Here is a 27,605-nt window from a genome sequence, read left to right on the forward strand (position 1 = left end):
ATACCGACCAGCAAAGTTTCTTTCCTCCTCTCCTTCAGGAGAAACAGAACATAGTGCAATACCCAGGGTGTTTAATATTGAGTAAGGTTTATTGTACTTACAAACATCAATAGGTAAAAGCGTGTGTAGATGCCCGACCCGGGTTTCGCCTTTGCTTCATCTGGGGCGTTACAAACTAATCAGCCAAAGCTGTGTTCTTATACCTCCCAACTCTTATGTCAGATCCTGTTTCCTGAATTCTGATTCACATATAATCGTATACATTCGATAAACATTAGACTATTTAACATCGCATTATAAAATCGTATACATTCGATTATTTAAAATCGCATGATAAAATCAACCCTTTTAAAACATACAATAAAATCGTAAGATAAACCAAAAAAAAAAAAAACTTTTTTTTTCCCCCTCTCCTCCTTTCATGATAATTTTCACAATTTTCGCCAACACATTGCTACATTGTTGAAAAGCACATTAAAGCAAAGTGTCACAACAAGCACATTAAAGCAAAGTGTCAGTGTGCGCGCTCTGAGTTGGACATGAGCCACACATATAATCTAGGTGTCATACTTCATTATATTTTCTACACATTTCATACAATAAAAGGAATTATGATAACCCCAATGCCTACTTATATATAAAAAAACACCTATGTCATGGAAACTGTTAATGTGCTAAGGACTACCTAATAAATACCCCACGCTAAAACCTCTATTAACCCACCCTGTACCTGAACCACCTATTTTCCTACATATACTAAATAAGGAGCAGCTGATGGACACTAGAAGATATGTAACCTGGTGATTCCGTTCAATACATGCTAACTGCCTTCATGTCCCATTCTATATTTAGGCCTTTAGGTTGCAGGGTATTCAGTTCGTATATCCATTTTGCCTCGATTTTATTGATCTGTTGTACCGCATCCGCACCTCTCCATTTTTTCTGCACATGTTCAACTCCAACAAATCTTAGACCGGCAGGATTCTTCTGGTGGACTCTTTTAAAGTGTGCAGATACACTGTGTGACTCAAGACCCCGTTTTATATTGCCTATATGTTCACCAATCCTAGTTTTTAATTTTCTTAAGGTTCTACCAACATATTGTAGCCCGCAGGGGCACTCTAAAACATAGATTACCCCTGCGGACTCACAAGATAATTGTCCTCTCATGTGCAATTCATTTTGATTGGAGCAGGAAGATATCGTATTCTGAGTACTGCACTTTTTATCCATCATAGATCTATTTTTGCAACCCAAACAAAAACCACACCACACAAAGTTATTTTTGGTGGACTTTTTGGTCTTTGCTTTTAGACATCCTCTTACTATTTTGTTCCGTACAGTGGGTGCCTTCTTTAAAATAAAAGGTGGTTTGTTTGGGATCAGAGGACCAATGACCTCGTCATTCTTCAATATTCTCCAGTTCTTCCTGATTGCCTGCTTGATCTCAGGACAAGAAGCTGAATACACAGTTTTAAATGCCCACTTGAATCTATCAGTGTTTTTCTCTCTAGCTGTTTTTATTCCACCTTGGTTTTCACCAACTACCCTTCTTTGATCTTGTAGTACCTCCTCATTATAACCCTTTTCTTTGAACCTATTTACAACGATCTCACTCTGTGTCTCATAGTCTGCCTGGTGGGTGCAATTTCTTTTTATGCGCTGGAGCTGACTCTTGGGGACCCCCTGTAGCCATGGGCTATAATGACAACTAGTGGCATCGATATAGCCATTCCTATCTGTAGGCTTGAAGAAGGCTTTAGTTGTGAGTCGTTAATTGATGATAGATATTTCCAAATCAAGGAAATTAACCCTAACTTTACTACTCTCCTCCGTAAATTTGATGTTCCATTGATTGTTGTTGATATACTGAATGAACGCCCTTAGAGAAGACTCATAAGCTTTCCAGATACACAGGCAATCATCAATGTATCTTCTCCAAAGAATCAACATACCTCCTGCTCCTATTTTCTGTATGATTGGGGTAATACATTTTTTTCCCAGTAGGACATAAAAAGATTGGCGAAACTGGGTGCGAATTTCGCACCCATCGCCACTCCAGACGTCTGTAAGTAAAATGAGTCACTGTACCAGATGTAATTATGGGTTAAACAATATCCAATGCAGTTTAAAATAAATTATTTTTGTTCGATTGCCATGCATTGATCTTGATCCATAAAATATCATACTGCCTCCAAACCCTTATCATTGGGAATTATGGTGTAGAGTGATGCAACATCTGCTGTCATCAGATAAACATCCTCTGTCACCTTATCAACCTCATTCAAGATCTGCAGAACATGACCTGTGTCTTTGAGGTAGGATGGTGTAGTGGGCACATACTTCTGAAGAAATATGTCCACATATTCTGAGATCCTGCTGGTGATAGATCCAATCCCAGAGACGATAGGTCTCCCTGGTGGATTGACTGGATCCTTGTGGACTTTCGGCAAATAATAAATAAAGGGTGTAATTGGATGAATATTGTGGAGATAATCAAATTCTTTTTTATTCAAGACTCCTTTTTTTAGACCTCTATCAAGTATTATTTTTAGTTCTTTTTTATATTTGTTAATTGGGTCCTTTTTTAACAATTTGTAAGTAACCTTGTCACCTAGAATTCGTGTCATTTCTTTTTCATAACTCTCCTTGTTGAGAACCACTATCCCTCCCCCTTATCCGCGGGTTTTATTATTATGTTAGTATTATTCTCTAAATCCCTTAAAGCTTCTTTCTCTTTCCGACTGAGGTTGTTTTTTATATTTCTATTTTTTATAATCCCCTCTACTCCTTTTATTACTCCTTTCTTGAAGGCCTCAATGCATTCATTGTCCTTATTATTCGGGTAGAACTTTGATTTATTTTTTAGGGAGGTATGTGGTTGTTGTTCCGTCACCACAGCTTCTGTTACTCATAGGAGCTCAGATTGAATATTCCTATTTGCTCTCTCTCCCTTTCTTGGCCTGTGGACTTGCATTTTCTCTTTCCTCCTCTTTTTCCTCTATAGGTCATTTTTTTTTCCCCGGGGTATTTTTCCAATTTTCCTCCCTTTGTGTGTTGTCTATTAATAGACCCTTGATCGATTGATGGGGAAAATTTTCCAAACAAATATCTTTCGGTCTGTTCTCCCCCTTTTCCCTAAGTTGTGCGGGTCTCGCAATATTGACAGTCTGCTCATTTCTTTCCTCACCTTTCAATAGTGGAGTCTTTTGTTCATTATTCATCTTAAATGGTCCCTCTCTGGTCTCTCTATATTGCCCTCTCCCATATCTCCTCCCTCCTCTACCCCCTCCTACATATTCCTGTGGTCCCCTATAGTTTCCATAACCATGATCGAATTGTTGGGCATATGCATTATGTCGCGGATAATATTAATGGTAGTTGTATCCATATTAAGGTGCATACGGGGGTCTAGATTCATAATATTGGTGTCTGAACCTGCCTCTCCCTGTGTCATAATGGGGTGGCATTGGCTCCGCTGTTATATGATCTGGTATTTCCCGTTGTGTTCTCCTATTGTCATACACCTGTTTGCTAGTTTTTCCAATATTGGCAGAGGTATCTGATATATCCTCCTGTTTGTGTTCTCCCCCTTCTACTTTTTTGTCCCGCCATTTGTAAACTTTATTGTTATTGTAATCTTCATTCACTTTAACATATTTTTTCTGTTTTTTTCTTTTTTACATCTTGTTCAACTTTTAAAATCTCCTTCTGACATTTATATGAAAGTTCTTTGTATTCTTCCATATCTTTAAAGGGCAATAGCTTGGTTTTAATGCTATCGATTTTATTGCATAATGCTGTGAGTTTGGTCTTTCTTTTTTCAATGATAAACCTCATTGCATTTAAACCACAGCTATTGACAAATTTCTCCCAGTCATTTACTAGGCAGTTAACGTACAGGGTTACAGTCTATTTAGAAAGGATCATCAAAAGCGGAGAGGGGGATGGGTTTGTCTTTATATAAAGTCCTGTCAAAAGCCCATTCTCTGGGAACACGTGGAGTCACTGTGGGTAGAAATACATGGAGGCAAAAACAATAATAGAATACTAATATAAGTTTATTATAAGCCACCTAATATACCAGAGTACACAGAAAATCTACTACTAACAGACAGCAAATCATGAAGTCGTTATTAAGGGGGACTTGAACTACCCAGATATAGACTGGGAAACTAAAACCTCTAGTTCTCATAATGGAAACAGGTTTTTGCCAATAACCAAAGACAATTACCTTTCCCAACTGTTTTAGGACCCAACTAGAGGCACAGTCATACTGGACTTAGTACTAACCAAAAGACCTGACAGAACAACAGATGTGCAGGTTGGGGGACACCTGGGAAATTGTGACCATAAAATAATAAACTTTTAATGGTCATTCAAAATAGTGTTTCTTCAGGGAGGAACAGAAATACTAAACTTAAAAAAAGTAAAATGTAGCCAACTAAGAGGTGATTTGCCTAACTAACTGAGGCAAAGTCCTCAAAAATACAAATGTAGCCACATAACAGGATATTTTTAAAAGCATCCTAAATTTTAATTGTGAGAGGTACATACCTTATGAGAATAAAAGGGTAAGGAACAAGAAAAAAAAAACTATGTGGATAAATAGAGTTGTAAAGAAAGCAATAAATGACAAAAGGAAACCATTTAAATCACGAAAACAGGAGGGTGGCGAGGAAACATTGAAAACTATAAGGAAAACATTGAATATGTAAAAGATAAAAATAAATGAGAGATTCATTGCCAAAAAGAGTAAAACTAACTCTAAAATGTTCTTCAATTATAAAAATGGCAAAAGTATAAATCTGAAGGTGTTGGCTAGAGATAAGCAAATCAAAGCTGACGAAGTGGAATTCGTTCTGAATTTCAGGAAAAATTCAATTTGCATTGAATGCAAATTTCGTCTCACTTAGTGGTAACAAATCACATTTTTTCATAAAATGGCTGCTGCACGTGTGACGACGTGGAGAAAGGAACTCTGGAAAGGCGGGTTCACCCATAATGCATTCAGCCAATCAGCAGCCAGCCCTGTGATGTCAAAGCCCTATAAATAGCGGCAGCTATCTTTTATTCTGCCGTTTACAAGTGTACTTAATGCAAGGAGAGACGTCTGCAGGCGCTAGGGACAGTGATAGAAAAAACATAATTGTGCTAAAAAATAAATAAACATAAAAATTAAAAAAATAAAGTGCAGGGAAACACAGCATTTCTGTTGAACAGGGTTCAGTCAGGGAGGTGACAGCCAGGGTAATAGGAACATTCTGGGGATCCAAATTGCCATTACATAGCTCTGTAATTCCAGAAAAATGTTTTTATTAAGGTACAAGTGCTGTTTGATACAGGCATTAACAGGGGTCATTACAAGGAAATATTTATATGTTTTATTTGCCCTAGTGCAGTGCAGTTCTAAGTAGGGTTAAGCGAACCCGAACAGTAAACTTTTGGTTTGTACCAAACTTTTGGATTTTTAAACCCAGGACACGAAACCAAACTTTTCAGTAAAAGTTTGGGTTTGGTGTTTGGCGAGATAATCACGCTTTTTGAAAGGCTGCAGAGTAGCCAATCAACAAGCGTTTAACTTGTGTGCCCTTAGAAGCCATCACAGCCATGCCTACTAATGGCATGGCTGTGATTGGCCAGTGCAGCATGTGACCCAGCCTCTATATAAGCTGGAGTCACGTAGCGCTGCACGTCACTCTTCTCTTATTAGTGTAGACCAACCAACAAGAATAAACTGAGATTAAACAGTTATATCATCAAAAATAAATCCTTTATTGAATTAATGACACAAAAACGAGACATGAGACAACATAAAAAATGGCTACATCTGAGGAGGCATGTTAACACAAATGAGACATGGGGGGAGAGGTTTTGGAGTATGCAATGTACAAAAGGCGGTAGAAAAAAGGAGTACAATACCTCACTGATTTCTGTATGTATAACTGCAACCACAGATAAAAAAATGCAAAAGTGCAAATACTGAGTGGCAAAACACCATATCAAAAAAGTGGTTGCAGATAACACCGCAGCATATGGATGTCTGATGGTTCCAAGTTGTGGGACCATATAACAGCCAACAGAAGGTTAAAATGCAAGTGCATAAGAAGTCACTATTTCAATGGTCAAATACCACAATTGTAGCTATGGTGACAGCTTAAACCTCCAAATACATACAAAGTTAAAGTGCAAGTGCATAAGAAGTCACCATATCAAATGGTCAAATACCACAATTGCAGCTGTGGTGACAGCTTAAACCTCAAAATACATGCAAAACTGGCCCAGGTGCACAGAGAACATCCACCTGTGTATAAGCCAAGTGGGTATAGCTGAGCACCTAGAGCCAATGAGCACATCCCTCAAAGTCCACAACAATATAGCATGTCTACATACCCATAGATGTGGGAATATACACCTCAGGAGAGCCACGTAACACCGACGTGCGTTTCGGCGGATGCCTTCCTCTGGGGGTGAGGCTCTCCTTGTGAATGTGCTTCTTATAAAGAGCCCTACACACCTGTATCACATATAAAAGTGATCTAGGAACGCCCCATTGTAATCAGGACATTGGGAGGAGGGAAAGTTAAGGGCGGGCAAAGTAGTGCAGCCGGCCAAAGGCCAGTTAGCTGGCCGCACCCCCTGCTCCACCCGTATGACGCGTCAGAGCCGCAATGGCCAATCGCACCTCCGTAAACGCCTACCTGAAGGCAGGGAGGTGGGCGCGGACCCCTGATGGCCAGTCACGAGGATGCACACATCTCTCCACCCACGTGATGCGTCTGCCACATGACGGCCAGTCACGTGCTTCGCCGCGTCACAGATGGTAAACCACTCCTCCAGGAAGGTCCTTCAGACAAAGTAGATCATAAATTGTAGCACTTAGCTGGTAAAGCAAATGCGTCCATAACATGGGAAACCCTCACAATCAAAGTACTCAGCATATTCAATGTATACTATTATTGCACTAGAATGGCAAATAATTACTATATATAGAGAAATCCTAACAAAGTGGAAAATATATAAGAATGTGACATAATATATAACAAATTCTGTCATACATGATTAGATATAAGTGAACAACCAATATATAATGTGTTCTATTATACATGATTAAGTTGGTGAACAAGGAATACATTTGGTGACTGTGGGGGCCATTTTAGTACAGTGAACTCATTGTCATGTTCAAGAAAACAATTTGAAATTATTTTAGCTTTGTGACATGGTGCATTATCCTGCTGGAAGTAGCCATCAGAGGATAGGTACATGGTGGTCATGAAGGGATGGTCATGGTCAGAAACAATGCTCAGGTAGCCCGTGGCATTTAAACGATGGCCAATTGGCACTAAGGGGCCTAAAGTGTGCCCAGAAAACATCCGCCACACCATTACACCACCACCTCCAGCCTGCACAGTGGTAACAAGGCATGATGGATACATGTTCTCATTCTGTTTACGCCAAATTCGGACTCTACCATTTGAATGTCTCAACAGAAATCGAGACTCATCAGACCAGGCTACATTTTTCCAGTCTTCAACAGTCCAATTTTGGTGAGCTTGTGCAAAGTGGTACCCGGTGGGGTCTTCTGCTGTAGCCCATCCGCCTCAAGGTTGTGCGTGTTGTGGCTTCACAAATGCTTTGCTGCATACCTCGGTTGTAACGAGTGGTTATTTCAGTCAACGTTGCTCTTCTATCAGCTTGAATCAGTCGGCCCATTCTCCTCTGACCTCTAGCATCAACAAGGCATTTTTCGCCCACAGGACTGCCGCATACTGGATGTTTTTCCCTTTTCACACCATTCTTTGTAAACCCTAGAAATGGTTGTGCGTGAAAATCCCAGTAACTGAGCAGATTGTGAAATACTCAGACCGGCCCGTCTGGCACCAGCAACCATGCCACGCTCAAAATTGCTTAAATCACCTTTCTTTCCCATTCTGACATTCAGTTTGGAGTTCAGGAGATTGTCTTGACCAGGACCACAACCCTACATGCATTGAATCAACTGCCATGTGATTGGTTGACTAGATAATCACATTAATGAGAAATAGAACAGGTATTCCTAATTATTCTTAGGTGAGTGTATATATATTTATATATATAAATTCTTATTGGAGTCCATTGCATTCCCTTTTACTCCTGATTTTATACTGAGCAACAGTAATATTTGATACAAATCCCCTTGCGAAGAAATTGATGTGTCGAAAATATGGAAATAATACATACCAAAAAAGAGATCCGAGACATTCAACATTATCCCCGCACAAGAACATACTTTAGTGGCCGAACTAGCGCAGCACAAACAAAACACACCGCCCACAAAACATCGTAACCAAAGCGTAAGAATTACTGCTGCAAGTGCATAACTCCGCCCATGAATTACGCCACGAAGACCGCACCCACAAGCGAGGCATCATCAAGGTCCTCAAACACAAGATCGAGCCGGCACTCAGCAGACCAACTGTGGGCGGCATACCAACAAAATCTAACACGCCATGCCCGCAAAAGAACATACTTGAGTGGCCGAACTAGCGCGGCACAAACAAAACACACCGCCCACAAAACATCGGAAAAAAGCGTAAGAGTCACTGCTGGAAGTGCTTAACTCCACCCATGAATTACGTCACGAAGACCGCACCCACAAGCGAGACGTCAGCAAGGTCCTCCAAGACAACATCTTAGCCGGCACTCAGCAGACCGGCTGTGGGTGTCATACCAACAAGAACAACACGTGCATCCATGTCTCCGCCCCCCCCCTTTCCCCACCCCCCCAGAGGCCGGAATTATCGCGCCCAAACAAACAGAATAAAAAGACATAATGATCACACCCACAATGTACTGACATATTGTCCTGATGAAGGGGGCAGTCCGCCCCTGAAACGTGTAGACTAATATAAATAAAGACCCACTTTATTTTATCTACCTGAGTCCTGTCTTCTGCAGCAGTGCCGCTTTATATAAGGTTCACTTTTTCAAACCTATCCATTATTCTCCATACCCCGGATATCGTGCTCCATGGCAACGGGTAAGAACCTGGGCAGCAGCAGCAGTCATCCCCGCAAGCTGGACGGGCTTATACCAGCACAAGCGATTTATAGGAGTTGTGACTTATCACAACCCAATACGGTAAGCACAATCAGTGCATTGTTGTTTTTAATATTATCATACGGTTCTACACACGAGGCGCTGCCTCCTGTCTCTTTCTTTTTATCTACTTTTACAGACTGACAATAGTACACACAACACCGAAGATAAAATCAATTTTAGAGGAAAAATTGTTAGGAAACATTCTTTCCTGCATATTTACTTGCATATAAAGTGCAAGTGCTGCCAAAAATTACAAGGAAGAGGCACTCCGATACAACCTGCATATCACATAAAGGAAGGCCTCATTCACTTAGTAATTGAATTGTTCAGATAGTGGGACTCCTACACTCATATAGCCTATGCACTAGGTGAAAGGGCTGCCAAAAATTACAAGGAACCGGCACTCCAATACAGCCTTTATTATACAAAAGGGAGGCAACATGCACACCCTTAAAAAATGATGATTGATGGCCTGCTGGTGACCCTCAAAAACATTAGGAGCAAGGCCCTGCTGGTGACCCTCTAAAACATTAGGGGTGAGGGTCTGCTGCTGAACTGACCATCTAAAAAATTTGGGGTGAGGGTCTGCTGCTGAGCTGACCATCTAAAAAAGTAGGGGTTAGGGTCTTCTGCAGATCTAACCTTCTAAAACATTAGGGGTGAGGGTCTGCTGCTGAGCTGAACATCTAAAACATTAGGGGTGAGGGTCTGCTGCTGATCTGACCTTCTAAAACATTAGGGGTGAGCGTCTCTGCTAATCTGACCTTCTAAAACATTAGGGATTAGGGTCTACTGCTGAGCTAACCATCTAAAAAAAAATAGGGGCAAGGGTCTTCTGCAGATCTGACCTTCTAAAACATTAGGGGTGAGGGTCTGCTGCTGAGCTGAACATCTAAAACATTAGGGATGATCGTCTGCTGCTGATCTGACCTTCTAAAACATTAGGGGTGAGGGTTTTCTGCTGAGCTGACCTAAAATATTAGGTGTGAGGGTCTGCTGCTGAGCTGACCATGTACAAAATTAGGGGTGAAGGTCTGCTGCTGAGCTGACCATCTAAACATTAGGGGTGAGGGTTTGCTGGTGAGCTGACCATCTAAAACTTTAGGGGTGAGAGTCTGCTGCTGATCTGACCTTCTAAAACATTAGGGGTGAGGGTCTGATGCTGAGCTGACAATCTAAGAAATTAGGGGTTAGGGTCTGCTGCTGAGCTGACCATCTAAAAAATTAGGGACAAGGGTCTTCTGCTGATCTGACCTTCTAAAGCATTAGGGGTGAGGGTCTGCTGCTGAGCTGACCATCTAAAAAATTAGGGACAAGGGTCTTCTGCTGATCTGACCTTCTAAAACATTAGGGGTGAGGGTCTGCTGCTGAGCTGACCATCTAAAAAATTAGGGATGAGGGTCTGCAGCTGAGCTGACCATCTAAACAATTGCGGGTGAGGATCTGCTGCTGAGTTGACCATCTAAACAATTTGGGGTGACGGTCTGCTGCTGAGCTGACCAGCTAAAAATTAAGGGTAAGTGTCTGCTGCTGATCTGATTGAACCATATACCCATTTTTTGTGGTGGAAGGGGTGCATGGTAATACAGTGCATTCAAGACACCATAAAAGCCACATTTAAAGTGCCTTTATGTTCAGCCACTTTCCTCTAGTGGAGTAGAGAAGTCAGGGGCAATCCAGGCCTTATTCATTTTTATAAGAGTCAACCGGTCAGCATTCAGTTGACAAGCGTATACCCTTATTAGTTATTATGCCCCTAGCAGCACTAAATACCCTCTCTGACAAAACACTGGTGGAATGGCAGGCCAGCACCTCCAAAGTGTAGAGGGTCAGTTGGTGCCACGTGTCCAGCTTGGACACCTAATAGTTGTAAATCACAGAGGGATCATTGAGGACGCAGAAACGATCTGCTACGTACTTCTTCACCATCTTCCAAAATGTTTCCCTCCTTGTGACAGTAGGCCGCGCATCAGAGTGAGGGTGCTGGCGGGGGTGTTCATGAAACTGTCCCAGGCCTTGGAGAGTGTTGCTCTGCCTCTGTTGGAACTGTTGTGTGTTCCCCTTATCTCGCCTCCACGGTTGCCAAAGGAACTACGTATTCTGCCGCCAGCGTTGTCAGCTGGAAATTTTTGGAGCAATTTTTCAACAAGGATCTTCTAGTAATGCAACGTTTTGCTCGTCCTCTCCACCACAGGAATGATAGATGAGAAGTTCTCTTTGTAGCGGGGGTTGAGAAGGGTGAACAAACAGTAATCCGTGTTGTTTAAAATACTCCCATGTACTCATGTTGAAACATAAGTGTTTGGGCATCGGTGCACTCAATCTCTTTCACTTCTGGTCAGGGCTATGTGGATGGCCCTAGGAAACCCTGCTAGCAGAGTCATCAAAAAGCAGAAGAGACTGCTGCATGACTTGGGGCTCAGACTGCTTGGCTGATTTGCAAGGGGGTGAGGTGAAAGACTGAAGGACATCGGCTGCAGGTGCTAACGATCTTTCAGCAGGAGACTGGGTGGGGGACAATGTGAAGGAACTGGAGGCACTGTCAGCTACCCATTCTACTATCGCCTGTACTTGTTCTGGCCTCACCATTCGTAGAGCTGCATTAGGCCCGACCAAATAACGCTGAAGGTTCTGTCGCCTACTCGCACCTGAGGATGGTGTTTCATTCGTGCGTGTAGCTATCACGCCCTGCCCTTTGTGTGTTCTGAGGAGATCTGTCAAAATTGCTGCATGTGACTCGATCTCACAGTTTGTTTTGTTATGGGTCTGAGCAGAATCCCACCTCCTCCCAGCTGTTATGTAGGTAATTGGTGAGGCTATTTATTCCTCCCTCTCCCTATATCTTTTGCGGGTTATAGTTCTGCCTTGTGTGAGCTCTAAAGTTTGGTGGATCGTCTGCTCCAGCACATCTCTAGATATGTCCTTTTCCCTTTTTCCTTCTGTGTCTGTTTTGTCTAGGTCTCTAGGGAGATGCTAGCTTTTTCGGTTGTAAAAGGAGCTGGGTGTCTCTTTCCCAATTCCCTATAGCTGAGAGTTTGGTTCACTGTGTTATAGGTACGTGGGCATGTGCATATCTACCATTGAGATATGCACATGGGCATAGCAGCTTAGGGAAAGCGTTTTAGGGATTGCTAGGAGGTGACCCCTTTGATCCCTAGACTTTGGGGCCTAGCCAGTTGTTTTGTTTGCTTTGTCGTGTTCTGTTTCCTTCCCTTATCTTACCTACCGTGATATTATAACCCGCCATACCGTCATTTTTCCCTTGCTGTTTGCAAAATGGAAACTATTGATGCTTTGGTTGATCACATGTAGGGATTGTCTTTGGAGGTTGCTGACCTCCGCAATTTGGTTGCACGGTGTCAGAGTACTTTGCGTTTGGCGCCGCCGGGGTAAACCAGGTCTGCCTGGAACCTAAGGTCGCTCTCTGATAGGTTTTCTGGGGGAAGTGATAACTTTATTCGGTTCAGGGAGTCCTGTAAATTGTATTTTCGTCTGTGTCCGATTTCCTCTGGAGATGAAAATCAACGAGTAGGGATTATTATTTCTCTGCTAAAAGGTGACGCTCAGTCTTGGGCTTTTTCTCTGCTGACCGGTTCACAATCCCTCCGGTCAGTGGATGAATTTTTCAGAGCCCTGGGACTGATTTATGATGACCCAGACCAGGTCTCTATGGCTGAATCTAAGTTCCGCAGCTTGTGCCAGGGAGAACGTACTGCTGAGTCGTATTGTGCTGAATTTAGAAGATGGGCGACTGACTCAGAGTGGAATGATTCTGCACTTCGAAGTCAGTTCATGAAAATCCTGATTCTTTGGAGGTGGCCATGTCTTTGGCCATAAGGATCAATAGACGTCTTAGGGAGAGGTGCAAGGTCCCCCTCGGGCAGGGGGTGCTGTCTGATGGGGAATCAGTCCCTCCTGTCCCTCGGGGTACTATGGCACTTGAATCAGGGACTAGAGAGAAGCCTATGCAATTGGGTTAGGTTACTTCTTGCTCTGGTAATAGGAATTTTAGGAATCTTGAATAGACTGTGTTACTTCTGTGTTAAAGATGGTCATTTCATTAATGTGTGTTGTTTTATTAAACCTGGATTTGGTAATGAAAAACAAATAGAGGATTTATTCAAGGGAAAAAAAAAAGCTCCCTTACTCTTGGTAGTGTTAATGGGGAGTCAGAGCAGGCATATTTGTATCCTACCTGCAGTACCCAATTCCTCCTGCCTGCCATGGTGGCACCAGACTCTGGAAATCTTGAGTTAAAGTTATTTGTTGACAGTGGTGCAGGGGTTAATCTTATTGATTTTAAATTTCTTCAGAGTCATGGTTTTAAAACTAGCGCATTAAGCAAAGAGATACCAGTGTTTGCTATAGATTCCACCCCCTCTCACAAAGATGTCTAACTCATATTGCTCAGGATATTCATTTAAGGGTGGGCAATTCTCATGTTGAGTTCACTTCTTGTTTTGTTATGAGAGGTTTGCTTGCTCCGATGGTTCTGGGTTTACCATGGTTGATAAAACATAACCCTACCATTGACTGGCAAAAAAGACAAATCACTAATTGGAGTGAATTTTGTATGAACAACTGTCTTAGTGCCTCTATTTCGGGGGTGTCCACTAAGGTGTTGCCTCAGTTTCTTTCAGATTTTTCGGACGTATTCTCAGAGGGTGGAGCTCAGGAGTTGCCCCCTCACCGAGAGTATGATTGGTCAATCTTATCCCCAGAGCAAAATTGCCAAAATCTGGGTTATATAATCTTTCTCAACCTGAAAGAGTAGCTATGCGGGAGCATATTGCCGAGAGTTTGGCAAAGGGACATATTAGACCATCTAAGTCTCCTATGGCCGCTGGCTTCTTTTTCATAAAGAAGAAGGACGGATCCTTTAGGCTGAGTTCACACGGGCGAGATTTCCGCGCGGGTGCAATGCAGTAGGTGAACGCATTGCACCTGCACTGAATCCTGACCCATTCATTTCAATGGGGCTGTGCACATGAGCATTTTTTTTCATGCATCACTTCTGCAATGCTTTAAAATCGCAGCATGTTCTATATTCTGCGTTTTTCACGCAGCCCTGGCCCCATAGAAGTGAATGGGGCTGCGTTAATAACGCATTGCATCTGCAAGCAAGTGCGGATGCAATGCGTTTTTCACTGATGGTTGCTAGGAGATGTTGTTTGTAAACCTTCAGTTTTTTATCACGCGCGTGAAAAAAGCATCAAAACGCATTGCATCCGCGCGGATAAAACTGAACAACTAAACGCAATTGCAGCCAAAACTGACTGAACTTGCTTGCAAAATGGTGCGAGTTTAACTGAACGCACCCTGAACGCATCCGGACCAAATCTGTCACGCTCGTGTGAACTCAGCCTTAGATTTCCGGGAACTGAATCTCATTACTGTCCGTGATCCTTATCCCCTTCCCTTGATTCCGGATCTATTTGATCAGATTGTCGGTGCCAAGGTGTTTTCTAAATTGGATTTAAGAGGAGCTTATAATCTGATCAGAATCAGGGAAGGAGATGAATGGAAAACGGCCTTTAATACCCCCGAGGGTCACTTCGAGAACCTAGTCATTCCCTTTGGTTTAACTAATGCTCCAGCAGTCTTTCAGCGCTTTATCAATGAAATTTGTCATCATTTGGTGGGGAGGTTAATTGTTATTTACCTCGATGACATACTAATTTATTCACCGGATATGAAGACTCATAAAGATCATATGAGACAAGCGTTATTGATCCTTTGGGAGAATAAATTGTATGCTAAGCTAAAAAAAATGTGTGTTTGCTGTTCAGGAGCTGACTTTTTGGGGTACTTGCTTTCTGCCTCCGGTTTTCGTATGGTTCCCGAAAAGGTCCGTGCGGTACTGTAATGGGACCGGACGGAGAATCAGAAAGCCCTGATGCAGTTTTTAGGATTTACTAATTACTACAAAAAAATTCATCCTGTATTATTCCACCATTGTCAAACCTTTGACAGATATGACTAGGAATGGTGCTGACTTCTCTCTCTGGTCGGATGAGGCATTACAGGCTTTTTCTGCTATTAATAAATGATTTGCTTCTGCTCCCATTCTGATGCAACTTGAAGTGTCTCAACCCTTCATTGTAGAGGTTGACGCGTCCGAAGTGGGAGTCGGAGCAGTTTTGTTGCAGTGTCCCTCTCCTAGAAAATGGCGCCTGTGTGCTTTTTTCTCCAAGAAACTCTCGGCAGCCAAAATAAATTATGATGTTGGGAATAGAGAGTTGTTGGCCATAAAATTGGCCTTTGAAGAGTGGTATCATTGGCTAGAAGGGGCTACTCATCCGATTACAGTATTTACTGACCATAAGGCTTACCTGCAATCTGCAAAGTGTTTGAATCCTAGGCAGGCTAGATGGTCATTGTTTTTTCCAGGTTCAATTTTGTGGTCACCTATCGTCCTGGGATTAAAAATGTCAAAGCAGATGTGTTGTCAGCTTTCCTGGGGAGGGGGGGAGATTTGGATAATCCCACTCCAATTTTAGCTGATGGAGTGGTGGTTTCTGCTCTTTACCCCAAGCTGGAGGCGGAGGTGTTGGGGGCTCAAGAGGATCCACCTGATTCTTGTCCTCCAGGCAAGTTGTTTGTTCCTTCTGAACTGCAATAAAAGGTGTTTAAGGAACATCATGACACTCTCCTTGTGGGACATCCTGGAAGTAGATCCACTGTAAATCTTATTTCCCAGAGATTCTGGTGGCCAGGGTTGCGTAAAGGTGTTGAGAGTTATGTACAGCCTGTGAGACCTGTGCACGTGCGAAGGTGGCTCACACTCGGCCATCAGGATCTTTTTTTCCTTTGTCCATCCCATCTCGTCCTTGGACGCATTTGTCCATGGACTTAATTAATGATTTGCCGAGTTCCTCTGGGAAAACTGTGATGTTGGTGTTAGTGGATCTCTTGAGCAAGATGGCTCACTTTGTACCATTATCAGGTTTGCCCAATGCGAAAACTCTCGCTCAGATCTGCATTGATAACATTGTGATGTGGTGTCTGATAGGAGGACGCAATTTGTTTCCAGGTTTTGGAGGGCGTATTGTTCTCGTCTGGGAAATTCAGTTGTCTTTCTCTTCGGCTTTTCATCCTCAGTCGAATGGTCGAACTGAGCGCACTAACCAATCCCTAGAAACCTATTTGAGGTGTTTTGTCACTGAGAATCAGGATGACTGGTCCTCGTTCTTGTCTTTAGCTGAGTTTGCCTTGAATAACCCTAGGCAGGAGTCAACTGATATGTCACAATTTTTTGGTGCTTATGGTTTTCACCCTCAGTTTGGTAATTTTTCTGTGACCGAATCTTCTGGGATAGATTCCTCTTTGGAATCTATCTGGAGGAAGATTCAAGTTAATTTGAAAAAGATGGGTGAAAGATATAAATGGATGGCTGACAAGAGACATATGACTGGTCCGGACCTGTGTGTGGGTGATTTGGTGTGGTTGTCCACTAAGAAGCTGAAGGTACTCTCTTGGAAATTGGGTCCAAGATTTATTGGCCCTTACAAAATCTTGGCCGTTGTCAATCCGGTGGTGTTTTGTCTGGAAATTCTGCAGGCCTGGAAGATCCATAATGTGTTTCACAGGTCCTTGTTGAAGAAATATGTGGAACCTGCGGAACCATCTCCTTTGCCTCCTCCTCCTCTTTTGATTGATGATAATCTGGAGTTTCAGATATCTAGAATTCTCAACTCACATGTTCTTCGGGGTTCCCTTAAGTACCTGGTACATTGGAGGGCATACGGTCCTGAGGAAAGAATGTGGGTTCCGGCTATCAATGTTAATGCTAGCCGCCTTGTGATTGCCTATCACAGGGCACACCCGGATAAAGTTTGGCCTGGGTGTCTGCAGATCACCCGTAGGAAAAGGGGGGGGTACTGTCACGTCCTGCCCTGTGGGTGTTCTGAGGAGATCTGTCAGAATTGCTGCACGTGACTCAATCTGACAGCTTGTTTTGTTGTGGGTTTAAGCAGAATCCCACCTCCTTCCAGCTGTTGTTATTTAGGTAATTGGTGAGGCTATTTATTCCTCCCTCTCCCTATAGCCTTTGTGGGTTATAGTTCTGCATTGTGTAAGCTCTAAAGTTTGGTGGATTGTCTGCTCTAGCACATCTCTAGATAAGTCCTTTTCCCTTTTTCCTTCTGTGTCTGTTTTATCTAGGTCTCTAGGGAGACACTAGCTCCTATGGTTGTAGAAGGAGCTGGGTGTCTCTTTCCTAATTCCCTACAGCTGAGGGTTTGGTTCAGTGTGTTATAGACTTAGGTACGTGGGCATGTTCATATCTACCATTGAGATATGCACATGGGCATAGCAGCTTAGGAAAAGTATTTTAGGGATTGCTATGAGGCGACCCCTTTGTTCCCTAGCCTTTGGGGCCTAGTCAGTTGTTTTGTTTGCTTTGCCATGTTCTGTTTTCTTCCCTTATCTTACCTACCGTCACAGTAGCTGGCACAGATTGAGCACGTCCTCTCCCTGCAACAGGAGCTCCACCAGCAGTACCACGACCGGGGACACGTCCCTTATTCAACACTCTCCTCATTCTCTGAAAAGTTTGTATCTTGTCCAAAATGGGTGTATTTTTTAATAACAGAATAGAACACCAGTATCTAACGTGCGTATTTCACACTGACAGATGCAGCAAAGGATGCAAATTTAGTATTTTGTCCAAAGTTGGTGTTTTTTTTTTTTATTACAGAATAGAACACCAGTATCTAACGAGTGTATTTCACACTGACAGATGCAGCCAAGGCTGTAAATTTAGTATTTGGCCAAAAATGGGTGTTTTTTTTTTAAAACCCAGAATATTATTGCAGTATTTCAAGCTTTTATGTCACACTAACAAAGGCAGCATAGGCCCCAGATGTAGGGTATTGCCCAAAATGGGTGTTTTTTTTTACTAACAGAATAGAACAACAGTATCTAACAAGTGTATTTCACGCTGACAGATGCAGCCAAGGAAGCAAATTTACTATTTGTCCCAAAATTGGTGTTTTTTTTAACCAAGAATATTAGCGCAACAAATGCAGCATAGGTCTCAGATGTAGGATATTGCCCAAAAATTGTGTTTTTTTTTTTAACCCAGAAAATTTGAATTTCAAGCTTGTATCTCACACTGACAGATGCAGCCAAGGCTGCAAATTAGTATTTTGCCCAAAATGGGTGTTTTTTTTTTTTTAAACCTAGAATATTATTGCAGTATTTCTAGCTTGTATGTCTCACTAACAAATGCAAATTGGGTATTGCCCAAAATAGGAGTTTCATTAATAACAGAATATAACAGCAGTATATTACGCTTGTATTTCACACTGACAGTTGGGTAGTTATACTGCCCTGGCATTTTAGGGGCCCAGATGCGTGAGAAGTAGTTTGCAATCAAAATCTGTAAAAAATGGCCTGTGAAATCCAAAAGGTGCTCTTTGGAATCTGTGCCCCTTTGCCCACCTAGGCTGCAAAAAAGTGTCACACATCTGGTATCGCCGTACTCAGGAGAAGTTGGGGAATGTGTTTTGGGGTGTCATTTTACATATACCCATGCTGGGTGAGATAAATATCTTGGTCAAATGCCAACTTTGTATAAAAAAATGGAAAAGTTGTCTTTTGCCAAGATATTTCTCTTACCCAGCATGGGTATATGTAAAATGACACCCCAAAACACATTCCCCAACTTCTCCTGAGCACGGCGATACCAGATGTGTGACACTTTATTGCAGCCTAGGTGGGCAAATGGGCACACATTCCAAAGAGCACCTTTCGGATTTCACCGGTCATTTTTTACAGATTTTGATTGCAAACTACTTCTCACGCATATGGGCCCCTAAAATGCCAGGGCAGTATAACTACCCCACAAGTGACCCTATTTTGGAAAGAAGACACCCCAAGGTACTCCGTGAGGGGCATGGCGAGATTTTATAAGAATACATTTTTTGTTTTCTATTGAAATACGCAACTAAAGGCTTTACCACATATAACTGCGTCGCTGAACGCAGAATAAATGTATTGTTTTCTACTGAAATACGTCACTAAGGGTTTTACCACAAATATTACTGCAGCATGGAATGCTGAATATATACTAACCTAAAGAATTATTAGGAACCCCATACTAATATGATGATAGACCCTCTTTTGCCTTCCAAACGTCCTTAATTCTACGTGGCATTGATCCAACAAGGTGCTAATAGAATTCTTTAGAAATGTTGGCCCATATTGATAGGATAGTATCTTGCAGTTGATGGAGATTTGAGGGATGCACATCCATGGCACGAAGCTCCCGTTCCACCACATCCCAAAGATGCTCTATTGGGTTGAGATCTGGTGACTGTGGGGGCCATTTTAGTACGGTGAACTCATTGTCATGTTCAAGAAACCAATTTGAAATGATTCGAGCCTTGTGACATGGTGCATTATCCTGCTGGAAGTAGCCTTCAGAGGATGGGTACATGGTGGTCATGAAGAGATGGACATGGTCAGAAACAATGCTCAGGTAGCCCGTGGCATTTAAACGATGGCCAATTGGCACTAAGGGGCCTAAAGTGTGCCCAGAAAACATCCCCCACACCATTACACCACCACCAGCCTGCACAGTGGTAACAACGCATGATGGATACATGTTCTCATTCTGTTTACGCCAAATTCGGACTCTACCATTTGAATGTCTCAACAGAAATTGAGACTCATCAGACCAGGCAGCATTTTTCCAGTCTTCAACAGTCCAATTTTGGTGAGCTTGTGCAAATTGTAGCCTCTTTTTCCTATTTGTAGTGGAGATGAGTGGTACCCGGTGGGGTCTTCTGCTGTTGTAGCCCATCTGCCTCAAGGTTGTGCATGTTGTGGCTTCACAAATGCTTTGCTGTATACCTCAGTTGTAACGAGTGGTTATTTCAGTCAATGTTGCTCTTCTATCAGCTTGAATGAGTCGGCCCATTCTCCTCTGACCTCTAGCATCAACAAGGCATTTTCGCCCACAGGACTGCCGGATACTGGATGTTTTTCCCTTTTCACATAATTCTTTGTAAACCCTAGAAATGGTTGTGCGTGAAAATCCCAGTAACTGAGCAGATTGTGAAATACTCAGACCATCCCGTCTGGCACCAACAATCATGCCACGCTCAAAATTGCTTAAATTACCTTTCTTTCCCATTCTGACATTCAGTTTGGAGTTCAGGAGATTGTCTTGACCAGGACCACAACCCTACATGCATTGAAGCAACTGCCATGTGATTGGTTGACTAGATAATCACATTAATGAGAAATAGAACAGGTGTTCCTAATAATTCTTTAGGTGAGTGTATATGTAAAAGTGTGGGGCATATAGAATGCGGGGCATATATAAATAAATATGAAGGACAAAGCAAGTGTATATATATATATATATATATATATATATATATATATGTGTGTGTGTGTATGTGTGAGGTAAGAAGCCCACATGTACAGGTTCATATAAAAATGAGAGTGGGCATTAAATGAAAAATGGTAAGAGAAGAGAAAAAAAGAAAAATAATAATAATAATAATAATAATAATAATAATAATAAAAAATAATTATAATAGTAGACAGCCATCTATAGGGGTGTTTTTCTGAAGCTGTGTCGAGGGTTAAGAGTGGATTCGTATTGGATACAAAGGGGTATATTTGATAGGGCTGGGATATATATCCAAAAGTTTCCTGTTATAAAACATGCTTTAGTGGCCGAACTAGCGCAGCACAAAGAAAACACACCGCCCACAAAACATCGTAGCCAAAGCGTAAGAATTACTGCTGCAAGTGCATAACTCCGCCCATGAATTACGTCACGAAGACCGCACCCACAAGCGAAGCGTCAGCAAGGTCCTCCAACACAACATCTTAGCCGGCACTCAGCAGACCGGCTGTGGGCGTCATACCAACAAGATCTAACACGCCATGCCCGCAAAAGAACATACTTGAGTGGCCGAACTAGCGCGGCACAAACAAAACACACCGCCCGCAAAACATCGGAAAAAAGCATAAGAGTCACTGCTGGAAGTCCTTAACTCCGCCCATGAATTACGTCACGAAGACCGCACCCACAAGCGAGACGTCAGCAAGGTCCTCCAACACAAAATCTTAGCCGGCACTCAGCAGACTGGCTGTGGGCGTCATACCAACAAGAACAACACGTGCATCCATGTCTCCGCCCCCCCTTTCCCCACGCCCCCAGAGGCCAAAATGATTGTGTCCAAACAAACAGAATAAAAAGACATAATGATCACACCCACAATGTACTGACATATTGTCCTGATGAAGGGGGCAGTCTGCCCCTGAAACGCGTAGACTAATATAAATAAAGACCCACTTTATTTTATCTACCTGAGTCCTGTCTTCTGCAGCAGCACCGCTTTATATAAGGTGCACTTTTTCAAACCTATCTATCAGTCTGTAAAAGTGGCGTACTACTCGGACAACATTGTTCTCAGCAGTGACCTGGGAGTCTAAGATGCATCCAAACATCCCCCCCATGCTGTTCCCGAACCAGTTCAATGTTATTTCTATTAATTTTTGACCTTTTCATGTGAACCAGACACCCTCTCCTCTTCAGAGCAGGGGGTGCCCGGTTTAATGTTTGGTGACTCCTATTGACTATGGAATTTTAGAGAACAGCAAACTAAGCAGTAGAAACCAGTGTCAGGCAGCTGCTGCCAAGGCCAATAAGATAATTGGTTGCATCAAAAGGGACACAGATGCCCAGGATAAGAACATAGTCCTGCCATGCTAAAAATCACTAGTAAGACCACACATGGAGTACTGTGTACAGTTCTGGGTTCTTGTGAACAACACAGATATAGTAGGGCTGGAGAGGTTGCAGAGAAGGGCAGCTAAAGTAATAACTGGAATGGGTGGACTGCAGTATCCAGAAAGATTATCAAAATTAGGGTTATTCACTTTAGGGTACTTTCACACTAGCTTCTGGAATTGAGCTCCATCTCAGTTTTATCCTAATGCATTCTGAATGGGATGCATCAGTTCAGTCCCTTTTACGTTTTTTGGACGGAGAAAATACCGCAGCATGCTGCAGTTTTATCTCCAGCCAAAAATACGGAACACTTGCCGGAATTCCGGATCCGGCATTAATTTACATCTGTCTGACAAATGCCATCAGTTTGCGTCCGGATTGCTGGATCTGGGCTGGCAATTCCAGCGATGGAACTGCCTGCTGGAATCCTCTGCCACAAGTGTCAAAGTACCCTTAGAAAGAAGAAAACTAAGGGAAGATCTAATAACTATGTATAAATATATCATTTGTTTATTCCCAGGACTGTTACTGTAACGAGGGGACATCCTCTGTGTCTAATGTTTGTACGCAAACATAGAAGAGGATTATTTATGGTAAGAGTAGTGAGACTATGGAACTCTATAATAAAATTCTAGGCTATAGTTACTAGAGATGGGTTTTTGATCCAGTGAGTTTTTCTGATTTCCGATTGGAGTCAGGAAGGATTTTTTTTCCCCAAAGTGAGAAAATTGTTTTTTTTGCCTTCCTCTGGAACAACTTGCAGGATTACAAGCTGAACTGGATGGAAAGATGTCTTTTTTCAGACATAAACTATGTTACTATATGTGTATCTTATATGTTATTTCCCAGAAAAATAATAGAAATACTGGGAGACCAGAGAATCCAACTTTTAGAGCAACTGGAGGAACTTTGATTTATGACAAATTATTCTTGCCCGAATCCAGTTTATTAAAAAAATTGGCAAATTGGACCTGAAACAAATTTCAACAAATTTTCTCCTCTTTACATTCCAACTAGACACTGACCCTATACAAACAGCCAAGTCAACACCGGATTGGCTTAGGAACAACTTTGCGAATGTCCTTGAGTGGCCCAGCCAATCGAACATCTCTGGAGGGATCCAATACTTTGCATCAAATCTGACATAGCTTGAGAAGATTTGCAGAGACAAATGACTGGAAAATGCCAAATCCAGTTGTACAAACCTTGCGGCATCATATCCAAGAATAATGGAGGATGTACAGTCATGGCCAAAAGTTTTGAGAATTACATAAATATTGGAAATTGGAAAAGTTGCTGCTTAAAGGGAACCTGTCACCGGGATTTTGTGTATAGAGCTGAGGACATGGGTTGCTAGATGGCCGCTAGCACATCCGCAATACCCAGTCCCCATAGCTCTGTGTGCTTTTATTGTGTAAAAAAAACAAAAAAACGATTTGATACATATGCTAATTAACCTGCGATGAGTCCTGTCCCTGACTCATCTCACATACAGGACTCATCTCAGGTTAATTGGCATATGTATCAAATAGTTTTTTTTTACACAATAAAAGCACACAGAACTACTGGGACTGGATATTGCGGATGTGCTAGCAGCCATCTAGCAGCCCATGTCCTCAGCTCTATAACCAAAATCCAGGTGACAGGTTCCCTTTAAGTTTTTATAATAGCAATTTGCATATACTCCAGAATGTTATGAAGAGTGATCAGATGAATTGCATAGTCCTTCTTTGCCATGAAAATTAACTTAATCCCCCAAAAAACCTTTCCACTGCATTTCATTGCTGTCATTAAAGTACCTGCTGAGATCATTTCAGTAATTGTCTTGTTAACTCAGGTGAGAATGTTGATGAGCACAAGGCTGGAGATCATTATATCAGGCTGGGTTAAAATGGCAGACTTGGCCTGTTAAAAGGAGGGTGATGCTTGAAATCATTGTTCTTCCATTGTTAATCACGGTGACATGCAAAGAAACACGTGCAGCCATCATTGCGTTGTTGCACAAAAATGGCTTCACAGGCAAGGATATTGTGGCTACTAATATTGCACCTCAATCAACAATTTATAGGATTATCAAGAACTTCAAGGAAAGAGGTTCAATTCTTGTTAAGAAGGCTTCGGGGCATCCAAGAAAGTCCAGCAAGCGCCAGGATTGTCTCCTAAAGAGGATTCTACTGCTGGGTCGGAGTGCCACCAGTGCAGAGCTTGCTCAGGAATGGCAGCAGGCAGGTGTGAGCGCATCTGCACGCACAGTGAGGCGAAGACTTTTGAAAGATGGCCTGGTGTCAAGAAGGGCAGCAAAGAAGCCACTTCTCTCCAAAAAAAACACCAGGGACAGATTGATCTTCTGCTGAAAATATGGTGAATGGACTGCTGAGGACTGGGGCAAAGTCATATTATCCGATGAAGCCTCTTTCCGATTGTTTGGGGCATCAGGAAAAAGGCTTGTTCGGAGAAGAAAAGGTGAGCGCTGCCGTCAGTCCTGTAAAGCATCCTGAGACCATTCATGTGTGGGGTTGCTTCTCATCCAAGGGAGTGGGTTCACTCACAATTTTGCTCCAAAACACAGCCATGAATAAAGAATGGTACCAAAACACCCTCCAACAGCAACTTCTTCCAACAATCCAACAACAGTTTGGTGAAGAACAATGCATTTTCCAGCATGATGGAGCACCGTGCCATAAGGCAAAAGTGATAACTAAGTGGCTCGGGGACCAAAACGTTGACATTCTGGGTCCATGGCCTTGAAACTCCCCAGATCTTAATCCCATTGAGAACTTGTGGTCAATCCTCAAGAGGCGGGTGGACAAACAAAAACCCACTAATTCTGACAAACTCCAAGAAGTGATTATGAAAGAATGGGTTGCTATCAGTCAGGAATTGGCCCAGAAGTTGATTGAGAGCATGCCCAGTCGCATTGCAGAGGTCCTGAAAAAGAACGGCCAACACTGCAAATACTGACTCTTTGCATAAATGTCATGTAATTGTCGATAAAAGCCTTTGAAACGTATGAAGTCGTGTAATTATATTTCACTACATCACAGAAACAACTGAAAAAAAGATCTAAAAGCAGTTTAGCAGCAAACGTTGTGAAAACTAATATTTGTGTCATTCTCAAAACTTTTGGCCAGAACTGTACAAGTGCATGATTATGAAGAAGATTTTAGTGAATTTAAGTTAGTCTTAAAACTTTCCAAATGCACTAGATATTTTGACTAAAGTTACTCTCAAGCTGATAAAATGGAATACAAGCACTATGAAGTAAAATGTAAATATATTTATCCATGTGTTTTATTTAGTTTAATGAACCAACAACAACATTCCATAATTAAATCTGACAGAAAAAAACCCAACAACTTGTAGGTACAGCAGAGTCCCACAGTGTTATGGGGTCATGCATCTCAAAGGTTAAATAAAGGTCATGTGCATGTATTACTACTATTAAGCTAAAGGGTTGTAATTAGAGATGAGTGAATCGATTGGCTGCTGCACGTGTGAGAATATGGAGAAAGGAAGTCTGGGAAGGTGGGATCACCCATACTGACATGCATGCTGCCAATCAGCAGCCAGCCAGCCATCTTAGATTCTGTCACTCACCAGTGTACTTAGTGCAGGGAGAGACATGTTTTCAGGCGCTAGGGACAGTGATAGAAAAATTGTCATTGTGCAAAAAAAATAAAAAAAAGATAAAAAGATTTACAAGTGCAGGGAAAGATTATTCAAGGTGTAGGAAAAGAATAGGGACTCATTCCATTGCATTTTTGTTGAACAGGATTCAGTCGGGGAGGTGTCAGTCTGGGTAGTAGGAATATTCCTATTACACCTTGCAGCAATGACTGGCCATACAAATTGCCATTATACAGCTCTGTAATTCGTAGCCCTTTTTTGCGTGTATTAGTGGAAAAAGGAAAAATATATTTGCCGCCTTGCGGTGCAGTTATCTGTTTTAGGTCTCATGCACACGACCGTTGTTGTGTCCCGTGTCCGTTGTTCCGTTTTCAATGGGTCCGTGGAAAACTCGGCTAATGCACCGTTTGTCATCCGCGTCCGTGATCCGTGTTTCCAGTCCGTGAAAAAAATATGACCTGTCCTATTTTTTCACGGACAACGGTTTGCGGACCCATTCAAGTCAATGGGTCCGTGAAAAAACACAGATGCACACAAGATTGTCATTCGCGTCCGTGTCCATTTTTTTCCTATCATTTGCATGGCAAACTAAACTTAGATTTTTTTTTACTTTACTTCATGTTTGGAGATCCTCCAAAAATAAAGTTAGATACACACAAACAAAAATGGATACGGATCACGGAACAACGGAACCGCTTTTTGCGGACCGCAAAAAATATACTGTCGTGTGCATGAGGCCTTAACCACTTCAGCCCCGCTAGCTGTAACCCCCTTCATGACCAGAGCACTTTTTACACTTCGGCACTACACTCCTTTCACCGTTTATCGCTCGGTCATGCAACTTACCACCCAAATGAATTTTACCTCCTTTTCTTCTCACTAATGGAGCTTTCATTTGGTGGTATTTTATTGCTGCTGACATTTTTACTTTTTTTGTTATTAATCAAAATGTAACGATTTTTTTGCAAAAAAATGATATTTTTCACTTTCAGCTGTAAAATTTTGCAAAAAAAACGACATCCATATATAAATTTTTCGCCAAATTTATTGTTCTACATGTCTTTGATAAAAAAAAAATGTTTGGGCAAAAAAAAAATATGGTTTGGGTAAATGTTATAGCATTTACAAACTATGGTACAAAAATGTGAATTTCCGCTTTTTGAAACAGCTCTGACTTTCTGAGCACCTGTCATGATTCCTGAGGTTCTACAATGCCCAAACAGTAGAAAACCCCCACAAATGACCCCATTTCGGAAAGTATGCTGATGGGCATAGTGAGATCATAGAACTTTTTATTTTTTGTCACAAGTTAGCGGAAAATGATGATGATTTTATTTTTATTTTTTTTCTTACAAAGTCTCATATTCCACTAACTTGTGACAAAAAATAACAAATTCTAGGAACTCACCGTGCCCCTCACAGAATACCTTGGGGTGTCTTCTTTCCAAAATGGGGTCACTTGTGGGGTAGTTATACTGCCCTGGCAATTTAGGGGCCCAAATGTGTGAGAAGAACTTTGCAATTAAAATGTGTAAAAAATGACTGGTGAAATCCGAAAGGTGCACTTTGGAATATGTGCCCCTTTGCCCACCTTGGCAGCAAAAAAGTGTCACACATCTGGTATTGCCGTACTCAGGAGAAGGTGGGGAATGTGTTTTGGGGTGTCATTTTACATATACCCATGCTGGGTGAGAGAAATATCTTGGCAAAAGACAACTTTTCCCATTTTTTTTATACAAAGTTGGCATTTGACCAAGATATTTTTCTCACCCAGCATGGGTATATGTAAAATGACACCCCAAAACACATTCCCCAACTTCTCCTGAGTACGGCGATACCAGATGTGTCACACTTTTTTGCTGCCAAGGTGGGCAAAGGGGCACATATTCCAAAGTGCACCTTTCGGATTTTGCAGGCCATTTTTTACACATTTTGATTGCAAGGTACTTCTCACACATTTGGGCCCCTAAATTGCCAGGGCAGTATAACTACGCCACAAGTGACCCCATTTTGGAAAGAAGACACCCCAAGGTATTCCGTGAGGGGCACTGCGAGTTCCTAGAATTTATTTATTTTTGTCACAAGTTAGCGGAAAATGATGATTTTTTTTTTTCTCTTTTTTCCTTACAAAGTCTCATATTCC

This window comes from Bufo gargarizans, chromosome 5, assembly GCF_014858855.1.
Source record: "Bufo gargarizans isolate SCDJY-AF-19 chromosome 5, ASM1485885v1, whole genome shotgun sequence".
In the NCBI taxonomy this organism is placed as follows: Eukaryota; Metazoa; Chordata; class Amphibia; order Anura; family Bufonidae; genus Bufo; species Bufo gargarizans.